The following is a 12,952-nucleotide window of genomic DNA, read 5'->3' on the forward strand; positions in this document are numbered from 1 at the left end:
AAACAATGACAAAGCTACAGATCCATTTTTAGAAAAGACAACAGACCTTAGCAACATATTCCTTATTTTCATGCAGGATGCCTACGCTCTATTTTCAACAATTATCACTGAAAAATTCCTGCCTTCCTTTAAACATCACTCCTCTTCCTCCTGAATATTATTCTGCATGTATTGTTCCCATAAATTCCATTTATTTCTATTATAGTTTGCACCTTCTATTTTCTAAATATTCTACAACCAGCTGTTTATCACCATTACAATATTATTAGCTGCATAAAATGGGTTAGAATCAGTATGAGATGGTATGTAAGTATTTATACATGCATATCTATCTATATGTGTATATATCATATATATCTATCTATATATATATATATATATATATATATATATATATATATATATATATATATATATTATATAGGTTCATAGGTTCATACTAGGCTATCTGCCCTAGGGCATTTATAGTTTCATAGTTTCATAGTATAGTACTAGGCTATCTGCCCTGGGGCATTTGTAAGCCTAGCCATAGTGATGTGGCTTTTGCCACCCCATGAAATGGTACAAAAAATGTACAGAATAAATTTAGAATACTGTGCCTCTGTCTAGTAGTGACACAATGAAGGTCCCCTTATATAATAGCATTAGTTTATTGTGCCCCTGTCTAGCAGTGACACAGATGTGACCCCTGGGGTAAACTTACGATCTCCCATCCACTCATCAAGATTTCTCTTGAAGAGAGTCAATGAGGGGCTCTGCCTAATACGAACTGGGATCTTGTTCCAAAGCATGGGAAGCCTCTGGGTTATGAATCTATCCCTCCTGCATGTCCTATTCATACTTGTGCCGAGGTTTAAGTCTTTAGCTCTCGTGGTCCTGATGGATTTGGATTTTTTGAGGTGGAGCATGTCCATCAGATCCTGATTTGACATGGCCTTGTACGTCTGGCAGAGATCATCTCTGAGCAGGCGGTATGCTACTGAATAGAGCTGAAGTTTCTTTAGTCTGGCAGAATAAGACATATGTTGGAGACCCTTGATCCACTTGGTGAGGTACTTTTGTGGTCTCTCCAGCTGTTGCAAATGCTGGGTGAGGTACATACCAAATGGGGCATTGTACTCAATCATGGATCTGATGAGGGAGGAATATAGGGGTACAATGACATCCTTGGATCTGGATGTGAATCCCTTCATGATGAGGTGTGCAAGGTAGAATGTTTTTCTAACCACTTTGGCAACGTGGATGTCAAATGAGAGGTCGCTGTCGACTTGGGTCCCTAGGTCTCTGATTACTTTTTCCATACTCAGTGGGTTGCTGTCTATGTGATAATTTGTGGGTACTTTGTTTTTCCCAAAGGGGATGACTATACATTTTTTGGCATTTAGTTTAAGGCCGTGACTCTGGCATCAGTTGTCCGTTTCTGTGAGGCCTTTTTGTAGGATGTGTGTGTCTGCTGGTGTATCGACTATGGCGCCTAGTTTGCAGTCATCTGCGAACTTTGTCAGCCACAGCCCTCCCATGTTTGCTTTAACATCTGAGAAGTAAATGCCGAACAAGAGGGGTCCCAGGACAGATCCCTATGGGACACCACTTGTGACTGGCTTTGAGTCTGACATTGCTCCAGCGATTTTAACTTTATGGATTCTGTCCTTTAGCCAGTTTGCAACCCATCTAGTGACATAAGGGTTTACTTTTAAGCTGTTGAGCTTATCTATGATGCCTGAGTGGGGTATTGTGTTGAAGGCCTTAGCCAAGTCCAGGTATGCTGTATGGACTGCTTTGCCCTCATCAATGGCTCTAGTGACTGTTTTGAAAAAGTCAACCAGGTTTAAAAGGCAGGATCTGCCCTTTACAAAGCCGAACTGGGTGGGGTCAAGTGTCTGTAGGTCCCCTATGTCTCTGTTTATGAGTTCCATAATGATTCTTTCCATAGCTTTGCAGACCAGGCTGGTTAAGCTTATGGGGTGGTAGTTTCAGGGTCTGTAGAGGCACCCCCTTGTGGAGTGGGACCACTGTTGCTGTACGCCAGTGTTCAGGTACATATCCAGTAAGGCTAAGGTTAAATAGCATTTTATGTGTGGGTTTAGCTCCTCTTGGAGTTCACGTAACACGCAACCTGGGATACCGTCAGGTCCCATTGATGCTGTGTTTTTGCTTTGTTTAGGCGGTTCTCACTTGGACATCTGAGATGACAGGAGATTACATTCAGCTGGGATAAGTATTTCTTCTTTTGGGGGTGAAGGAGGGAGAAATTTGCACTGAACCTGTCAGCCAGAATGTTGGCAATATCTGTGGGTTCAATGTATTTTTTGTTTTTGAACCAACTCTGAGCATATCTGAGGGTTTCTGCCCAGGTTTCTAACATAGCTGAAGAAGGCTTTGTGGTTATCTTTAGTGTCCTTAGCGATTTTTCTCTCAAAGTTGGCCTTGGATGTTTTATGAGAGAACGTAGTTTTCTGCTAATGTTGATCAGAGATGTCTTCCCTTCATGGGATTTTGCTCTGATGTGCAGTAGCTTCCTTCTTTTGTTATACAATTTGTTTATGGCTGAGGTCCACTAGACAGGACGCTTACCTTTGGTGGAGAGGGACTTGGATTTGTTTGGGATTGCATGATCCATGCATTCTTGGAGATGTCCATAGAAAGCATTTGTGAAGGATTTGGCATTGTGGGATGTGGTATCCACTGGCACAGTGGGCTTAAAGAATACCATCTCAGTCTTAAGAAGAGTGAAGTCTGCTTTTGAGAAATGTTTCACTGTGGTCTTTTGTGCTGGGGGTGGAGGTGGGATATGTATATCCAGGGTGATTAGTTTGTGGTCAGATCTCACTAGTGAGGGGTATACTTCCGGTGTGGAGCATTTTGTCCCCATGTTTGTGATGATCAGGTCTAGTATATTATCTCCCCTAGTGGAGAGGTGACCAGTTGTTCCAGTGCATTTGAATTTATGAATTCCAGGAACCTTTGGGCTAGGGTATTAGGGCTAGAATAATGTACCCAATCTATGTTTGGGTAGTTGAAGTCTCCCAGTATGATGGTATTTCGTGATACATTCATATCCTCCAATGTCTTCAGGAAGGCTGAGTGGGGTTCTTGAGATTGGGAGGGTGGTCTGTAACATGCTACTAGTTGTATAGCAGTTTTGCCTATGGTTAGTTGCACCTGTATGGTCTCTGATGCTTCATGTGTTGCTACTAACCTGGAGGTGTGGGTGTCCTTGATGAATATGGACACTCCCCTTTGTGGTTTGGCCCGGGTTTTGGGGCCAAAAAGCATGATACGAGGTATAGCCTGGTAGTGCTGGGGTGCTCTCAGCAGCCTTGAACCAGGTTTCAGTTACTGCACAGACGTCGATGTTCTCCATGCTGAGGAGTGCATCAAGTGCCTGCATCTTGAGATTTAGACTTCTGGCATTGAGCAGCATTACCCTTAGTTTTTTCCATTTTGTTTTCTAAGGAGGTGGGTTTGTCTTTTGAGCCTTGCCTAAAAAGGCACTATGGGGTGGCAAGAGCCTTAGCCAATATCCGGAAGCCCAGTGGTGACAGGTGTAAGCCATCCCTTGTGAAGCAGCGTGGCTTGTCCAACATGTCATCCCAGGCAGACAGACATTGGATCCCCTTAGAATGACACCAGTACTTGAGCCAATTGTTAAAGCTGATCATCTTGTCTTTGTATTGTGGTATCATTCTTGGTGAGGGCAAGATGCTGCTCAGGGTCAGGGTCATACCAGCCTGGGCTACATAATCGGAGAGCTCTTCTATGTCTCTTTTCATGTAGTCCATGGAGGTACGTCTCAGGTCATTCACACCAGCATGGACAATGACGGAGTCATATTTGTACTTGCTTTGGAGTGACTTGAGTGCGTGTGTTATGTGGTGGATCCTAGCTCCCGATAGACAGCTCACAGTCACCTTCTCCTTGTTCAGCCTGGTCAGCAGGACATCAGTGTGTCTGACTGTAGAGTCACCTATTACTAGTGCATCAGGCAAGGTGTTTGGCCTTAAGGGCTGTGATTGGTTGACATACTGATTTATTGAAGTATGTGTTGCATGTGTTTTGTTTTGAGGTGGTGGATTTTTGGATGTCTGCTTTGGGAGCCTCTGTTGTTTTGGTAAGTTTTTTATTAGAGCCTCCGAGTATGTCTTTGTGTTTTTATGTGTTTGGTTTGCAGTTGTGGTAGGTCTATGTGGGACTGGGATTGTTGTGTGTGCAGTTGCCATCTCCTCCTGTCTGGTCATGGCCTAGCCAGAGTGTGTATGGCTTTCGCCACCCATTTTAAATTAATTTTTCTATGCCCTTTTTTGAGGTTAGTATACTGTGTCTCTGTCTAACAGTGACACAGAAGTGATACCCGGGGTAAACCTACGATCTCCCATCCACTCATCAAGATTCCTCTTGAAGAGAGTCAATGAGGGACTCTGCCTAACCTGGACTGGGATTTTATTCTAGAGTGAAGGGAGCCTCTGGGTTATGAATCTGTCCCTCCAGCATGTCCTATTTATTTCAGTGCTGAGGTTTAAGTCCCTCGAGTGCGTAGCTCGATGGGATTTGGATTTTCTGAGGTGCAGCATGTCCATTAATTCCGGGTTGGACATGGCTTTATACATCAGGCACAGATCGCCTCTGAGCAGGCGGTATGCCACTGAGTAGAGCTGGAGTTTCTTTAACCGGGCAGCATACGGCATCTGTTTGAGCCCCTTGACCCTCTTGGTGAGGTACTTTTGGGGTCTTTCCAGTTGCTGCAGCTGTCTGGTAAGGTACATCCCAAAAGGGGCATTGTACTCAATTATGGGCCTGATGAAGAATGAGTAAAGAGGCACGATGACCTCCCCTGATCTAGATGTGAATCCCTTCATGATTAGGTGGGCTATATAAAATGTTTTTCTAACCACTTTGGCCACGTGGTTGTCAAATGAGAGATGGCTATCAACTTGGGTCCCCAGGTCCCTAATTACTTCTTCTGTACTTAATGGATTACCACTTATGTGGTAATTTGTGGGCACTTTGTTTTTGCCAAAGGGGATGACTACACTTTTTGGCGTTTAGCTTGAGGCCATGGCTCTGGCACCAGTTGTCTGTTTCTATGAGGCCCTTTTGGAGGATGCTTGTGTCGGCTGGAGAGTCTATTATGGCACCCAGTTTGCAGTCATCTGCAAACTTGGTCAGCCACAGTCCTTCCATGTTGGCCTGTACCTCCGAGAAATATATACCGAACAAGAGAGGTCCCAAGACTGAGCCTTGTGGGATGTCACTTGTAACTGGTTTGGAGTCTGACATGGCTCCAGCTATTCTAACCATGTGGGTTCTGTCCTTGAGCCAGTTTGCAACCCATCTAGTGACATAGAGGTTTATATTTAAGCTGGTGAGCTTATCTATAATGCCCGAGTGGGGTATTGTATCAAAGGCTTTGCGAGGTCCAGGTAGGCTGTGTGGACCACCTTCCCCTTGTCAATGGCCTTGGTGACTGTTTCAAAGAAATCGACCAGATTTAAGAGGCAGGATCTGCCCTTAACAAAGCCGAACTGGGTAGGATCCAGTGCCTGTAGGTCCCCAATATCTTTATTTATAAGGTCCATGATGATCCTTTCCATAGCTTTGCAGACCAAGCTAGTGAGACTTATGGGGCGATAGTTTCCAGGATCCGTTGAGGCACCACCTTTGTGGAGAGGGACCACTGTTGCTGTACGCCACTCTTTGGGTACATATCCTGTAGTAAGGCTGAGATTGAACAGTAGTTTTAGGTTTGGGTTTAGCTCTTCTTGGAGTTCATGTAGGACGCAGCCCAGGACACCGTCTGGTCCCATTGATGCTGTGTTTCTTGCTTTGGAGAGGGCAGCTCTTACCTGAGCATCTGAGATGTCAGGGGCAGCACTCTGCTGGGATAGATATTAGCCCTTTTGGTGGGGGGGGAGAAGTTTGCGCTGAACCTGTCAGCTAGGATGTTGGCAATGTCTGTGGGTTCGGTGTATTTTTTGTCATTTTGGACTAATTCTGAGCATATCTGGGAATTCCCACCCAGGTTCCTAACATAACTAAAGAAAGCCTTGTGATTATCCTTAGTGTCCTGTGCAATTTTTCTCCAAGCTGGCCTTAGACGATTTTATGAGTGCCCGTAGTTTTTTGCTAATACTGATCAGAGATGCCTTCCCTTTTTGGGATTTTGCTCTGACATGTAGTAGCTTCCTCCTTCTATTGTATAGTTTGTTTATGGCTGGGGTCCACCAGACAGGACGTCTGCCTTTGGAGGATTGGGTCTTGGTTTTATCTGGGATTGCATGATCCATGCATTCCTGAAGGTGTACATAGAATGCGTTTATAAAGGATTTTGTGGTCTGGGCCGTATTATCCACAGCCCCGGGGGCTTTTAAGGATTCCACCTCAGTTTTGAGGAGTGTGAAATTTGCTTTAGAGAAGTTTTTCACTGTGGTTTTCTGGGCATGGGGTGGGGTCGGGATGTGAATATCCAGTGAGATTAGTTTATGGTCTGATCTTACCAGTGAGGGATACACTTCTGGTCTGGAGCATAGAGTCCCCATGTTGCTGGTGATCAGGTCCAGTATGTTTTCCCCTGTTGTGAGAGTGGTAACAAGTTGTTTCATATCATTTGAGTTTATAAATTCTAGGAACCTTTGGGCTAGGGTGTTGGAGCTCGAGTAATGCTCCCAGTCTATGTTTGGGTAGTTGAAGTCGCCCAATATAATGGTGTTTGGAGAGACCTTTATATTTTCCAGTGTTCTCAGGAAGGCCGAGTGGGTTTCCTGGGTTTGGCAGGGTGGTCTGTAGCAGGCTATAAACTGGAAGGCAGTTTTACCCACTGTTAGTTGCACATGGATAGTCTCTGATGCTTTGTGCTGTGCCACCAACCTGGAGGTGTGGGTATCTTTGACGAATATTGATACTCCTCCTCCTTTTGTGGTTCGGTCCAAGTTTTGGGGCCGAAAAGCATGGTATGAGGTATAACCTGGTAGTGCTGGGGTGCTCTCGGGAGCCTTGAACCAGGTTTCTGTTACTGCACAGATATCGATGTTCTCCATGCTAAGGAGAGTTTCAAGTGCATGCATCTTGAGGTTTAGACTTCTGGCGTTGAGTAGCATTACTCTTAGTTTCTTATCCCTTGTGATACCTATGGAGGTGGGTTTGTCTTTTGAGCCTTGCCTAAAAAGGCACTATGGGGGTAGCAAGAGCCTTTGCCAATATCCAAAAGCCCAGGGGTGACAGGTGCAAGCCATCCCTAGCGAAGCATCGTGGCTTGTCTTGCATGTCATCCCAGGCTGACAGGCATTGGATCCCCTTTGAATGACACCAATACTTAAGCCAATTGTTGAAATTGATAATCTTGTCTTCATATTGTGGCATCATTCTTGGTGAGGGTAAGATGCTACTCAAGGTCAGGGTCATACCGGCCTGGGCTACATGCTCAGAGAGCTCCTCTATGTCTCTTTTCATGTAGTCCAGGGAGGTACATCTCAGGTCATTCACACCAGCATGGACAATGACTGAGTCATATTTGTACTTGCCTTGGAGTGACCTGAGTGCTTGTGTTATGTGGCGGATCCTAGCGCCTGATAGGCAGCTCACCATGACCTTCTCCTTGTTCAGCCTGGTGAGCGGGACGTCAGTGTGCCTGATGATAGAGTCACCTATTACAAGTGTATCAGGTGTGTTGTTTAGCCTTAAGGGCTGTGACTGTTCGGCACACTGGCTTTGTGAGCTATGTGTTGCACGTGTTTTGTTTTGGGGTAGCGGTTGCTTGGGTGTCTGCTTTGGAGATCTCTGCTGCTTAGGCAGATTTTTATTTAGAGCCTCCAAGTATGTTTTTGTGTGTTTATGTGTTTGGTTTGCTGTCGTGGTAGGTCTATGTGAGACTGGAATTGTAGTGAGTATGGTTTCCTTCTCCTCCTGACTGGTTATGCCAGTACTGAGTTGAGAGAGCTTAGCCTCCAGTTTGGCTATATGGTTGCATCTCTCACATGTGTTGGAATTTGTTGGGAGGAGGAGAGGGTTGTCTGTGTACATTAGGCAGTTGTAACATTGCCTCAAGATTCCCAGGTTCACCAGCTGGACCTGAGAGGAGATTGACAACTGACCTTTGGACATGCTAGAATAGTATTGGGAATTCCTTTATAATTGAAAAAAAAGGCCAATGGGGAACAAGTTACTCAAGGGGAGTTTGTGAGGGCGTAGTGCTTTTAATTTTTTAGTGCTGACTTATATAATTGCTTTAGTGAGCAAGTGCTAGGCTTTAGCGTAGGAATAGAGTGTTTATTATGACAACTAGATCAGTTCCAAGGCTCAAACCCAAATAAACAGTGCTGCTCAATGCCGCGCTATGCACAAAATCACGCAAAGCCGCGCTACAGTGGGTTTTATACAGGCGGACTTGAAAGAGCTAGAAATTGGCCCAAAACAGCCAACAGACTACCAGATTCCTGCGCTGGGAACACTCCTCCAGGGACAGATAGGCTGCTCCAAGCTCCCCACTGCCACTGGTGAACAAAGAAGCCTCCCTCTATCCAAGAAAGGAAATGGCAACACAGGAACTTTCCAAAAGTCCAGAATACAGCAAAGCCTGTATTTGGACTACTCTAGGTCAGGAAAGAAACAAGGATATCTTTTTTTTTTTTTTTCTTTTTTGCAACAAACAGCAGGAAATTGCAATAAATATGTAACACAGGCCAGCACACTTGAGTGTGTAGCCTCAACAAGTAAATGCAACAAACAGGACAAACTTTAAAAGTGCAGGTGCAAAAACAACTTTAGACAGTCTAAAACAGTTCAAGAAGCAGAAATATTTGCAGTTTAGCTAGATCGGACAGTCGCTCAGGTAGTAGCAGGAAAAAACACTTTTATCAGGTTAGCAGTCGCTCTTTTAGCCTCTCTGCTGCTAGCACCACTCTGCAGGACCACGAGGAGCTTGGCTGAGTAGTAACAAGCGCAAAAACCTCGCCAAAACGGGTTTTATACAGGGGGATTTGAAAGAGCTAGAAATTGGCCCAAAATGGCCAATAGACTACCAGATTCTTGTACTGGGAACACTCCTCCAGGGATAGATAGGCTGCTCTAAGCTCCCCACTGCCACTGGTGAACAAAGAAGCCTCCCTTAATCCAAGAAAGGAAATGGCAGCACAGGAACTTTCCAAAAGTCCAGAATACAGCAAAGCCTGTATTTGGACTACTCTAGGTTAGGAAAGACGGGAAACAAGGATAATTTTTTTTTTTTGTTTTGTTTTTGTTTTTCTTTTTTTCAACAAATAGCAGGAAAATGCAGTAAATATGTAACACAGGCTAGCACACTTGAGTGTGTAGCCTCAACAGGTAAATGCAACAAACAGGACAAACTTTAAAAGTGCAGGTGCAAAAACAACTTTAAGCAGATTAAAACAGTTCAAGAAGCAGAAATACTTGCAGTTTAGCTAGATCGGACAGTTGCCCAGATAGTAGCAGGAAAAAAACACTTTTATCAGGTTAGCAGTCGCTCTTTTGGCCTCTCTGCTGCTAGCACCACTCTGCCAGACCAAAAGGAGCTTGGCTGAGTAGTAACAAGCGCAAAAACCTCGCCAAAGCGGGTTTTATACAGGGGGACTTGAAAGAGCTAGAAATTAACTACCAGATTCTTGTGCTGGGAACAGTCCTCCAGGGATAGATAGGCTGCTCTAAGTTCCCCACTGCCACTGGGGAACAAAGAAACCTCCCTCCATCCAAGAAAGGAAATGGGCAACACAGGAACTTTCCAAAAGTCCAGAATACAGCAAAGCCTGTATTTGGACTACTCTAGGTCAGGAAAGACGGGAAACAAGGATAATTTTTTTTTTCTTTTTCTTTTTTTCAACAAATAGCAGGAAAATGCAGTAAATATGTAACACAGGCTAGCATACTTGAGTGTGTAGCCTCAACAGGTAAATGCAAAAAACAGGACAAACTTTAAATTACAAGCGCAAAAGTGCGCTAAAGCTGGCTTTAAAGCAGGGGGTTAGAAAGAGATAGGAAATGGCCCAAAACGGCCCATAAGCTACAGGTCACTGGGCTGGAATCACTCCTCAAGGGACAGATAGGCTGCACAGAGCTCCCCACTCTCACTGGTGAACAAAGAAGCTTCCTCCTATCCAAATAAGGATATGGGCAACACAGGAACTATGACACAAAACGGCCCATAAGCTACAGGTCACTGGGCTGGAACCACTCCTCAAGGGACAGATAGGCTGCTCAGAGCTCCCCACTCTCACTGGTGAACAAAGAAGCTTCCTCCTATCCAAATAAGGATACGGGCAACACAGGAACTATGACACAGCCCAGAGATCAGCAATACCTGAAGACTGGACTATTCTAGTTCAGTAAAGGCGGGAAACAAGTAGCAGAAATTAGGTACAGAAACACAGTAAATGCTTTAATTCGGCTAGCGCACTTGAGTGTGTAGCCTACCAATTAAACTAAGCAAAAACAAACTTTAAAAGTGCAAAAAAAACCTCAGAAATACAGGCAGGAATGCAATAAAACAACTTTACAGAGCTTATTTAGTAAAAGAAACAGAAAAGTCTATATAAACAGAAAAGCAGCTAAAACACAAAAGCACTTCAGATGCAGTGCAACCTAGAGCACTTGAGTTGTAGCAATATTAAGGCTATTACAGTTATAATAAATGCTCTGAAATATACTGTATATTTCCAAAATGTTTGAGAAGCACAGTCAGAACACAAGGAGGTTCAGGCGAAAGAAAAAAAAAAAAAAAAAAGTTTTGTTTTACTTTTTTAAAGGGAAAAAGGAGGAACAGAAGGCCTTATCAAATGTTCTCTCTGTATTAGGCAGAATGAGCTAATGACACTAGACTGGGAGGAGTGTCACAGTAGGGGCGGGCAACTGCAAAGCCACCAAGTATAAGAGCAACACACCAACAGGGAGGGAGGGTGGGACAAAATAGCCTACAGACAGCAAGCACTAGAGACACAAATGAAAGTTTTTAAACAGATAAGGATTTGTAAAGATACAGAATAGACAAAGTGCTATATATATATATATATATATATATATATATATATATATATATATATATATATATATATATTAAATTTTAAAAACAGTAATCTGTAAAAATAATCAAAAAAATCAAGATACTTATATTTTCAGCTCAGTTGCGGTCAGCAATTAATCCAGTCTGCACTGTGTGTAAAGACAGAAACCCTATCAAAGTTAGGACTTAAATACCAGAATAGCTTTTTTTTTTTTTTACAAGAACACAAAAGAACCAGCCCCCACTAGCCAAAAGATAATTACACAGAGGAAAGGCTTCAGTTAAAACAATAGCCTACAGACAGCAAGCACTAGAGACACAAATGAAAGTTTTTAAACAGATAAGGATTTGTAAAGATACAGAATAGACAAAGTGCTATATATATATATATATATATATATATATATATATATATATATATATATATATATATATATATTAAATTTTAAAAACAGTAATCTGTAAAAATAATCAAAAAAAATCAAGATACTTATATTTTCAGCTCAGTTGTGGCCAGCAATTAATCCAGTCTGCACTGTGTGTAAAGACAGAAACCCTATCAAAGTTAGGACTTAAATACCAGAACAGCTTTTTTTTTTTTTTTTTTTTTTACAAGAACACAAAAGAACCATCCCCCACTAGCCAAAAGATAATTACACAGAGGAAAGGCTTCAGTTAAAACAATAGCCTACAGACAACAAGCACTAGAGACACAAATGAAAGTTTTTAAACAGATAAGGATTTGTAAAGATACAGAATAGACAAAGTGCTATATATATATTTTATATATATATATATATATATATATATATGTGTGTGTGTGTGTGTGTGTGTGTGTGTGTGTGTGTGTGTGTGTGTGTGTGTGTGTGTGTGTGCAGTACTGTATGATTTATAGAACAGTGTAAGGGACAATTAAAATGAGAAGATTCCTGCAGAAAATGTAACTTGCAGTCTAATGGTCTCCACCTCAACTCCTGCAATGGAGGTATGAAAACAGCTGTCCAAATATTTAGGACTTCTGTTTACTACAAAGATTGTTTGAGAGCATGTGAGACATTATCTATTTTAGGAGACATGTCTCTTAGCTGGTTATTAAGGAATTTTGCACATTTTTTGTTTATTAGTAGTGAGGGTATAAAAAGCCCCAGCATGCTATAAGAGAATGTACAATTTTTGGTGATAAGTGTAGATGTGAAACTTATCAATAATTCCACTGCAAAATGTTACTGTAATTTATTGTAATATTAGGTACTAGAGATAAATAGCAACATTAAATGTTACTGACTGTGATCTCCATACCTACTTCAAATGTTCTCTTGCTAGTGAGGGTATAAAAAGCCCCAGCATGCTATAAGAGAATGTACAATTTTTGGTGATGAGTGTAGGTGTGAAACTTATCAATAATTCATCTGCAAAATGTTACTGTAATTTATTGTAATATTAGGTACTAGAGATAAATAGCAACATTAAATGTTAGTGACTGTGATCTCCATACCTACTTCAAATGTTCTCTTGCTATGTAACCTTAATGCTGACCTTATGAATAACAAGATGTCTTAGTCTAGTCAAGCCTTCTCCACCATATAATGAGCATAGCACCTGCCCCATATCTATCCTCTTGGGATGGGAGTTTTAGTTTGATGGAAGACTTTGGCAATAGGTAGGTGTCATTTCTCTCTGCAAATAGCAGCTAACAACAAGTTAATGAAATATTCATATTCTAATATCCTAAGTATCATCATCATAAAATATAATTCACTACATGCCGTTCAATAACTGTCTTATTCACTACATGCCCTTCAGTAACTGGCTCATTCCCTGCATGTACTTCAGTAACTGCATTCACAGCATCCACTCTATAGCTGTCTCATTCACTGTGTGCCCATCAGTAACTGGCTCATTCCCTTCATACCCTTCAGTAACTGTTACATTCTGTGAGGGGTGATG

This window comes from Protopterus annectens, chromosome 2.part2 (genome assembly GCF_019279795.1).
Source record: "Protopterus annectens isolate FY-2018-M chromosome 2.part2, PAN1.0, whole genome shotgun sequence".
Lineage (NCBI taxonomy): Eukaryota > Metazoa > Chordata > Ceratodontiformes > Protopteridae > Protopterus > Protopterus annectens.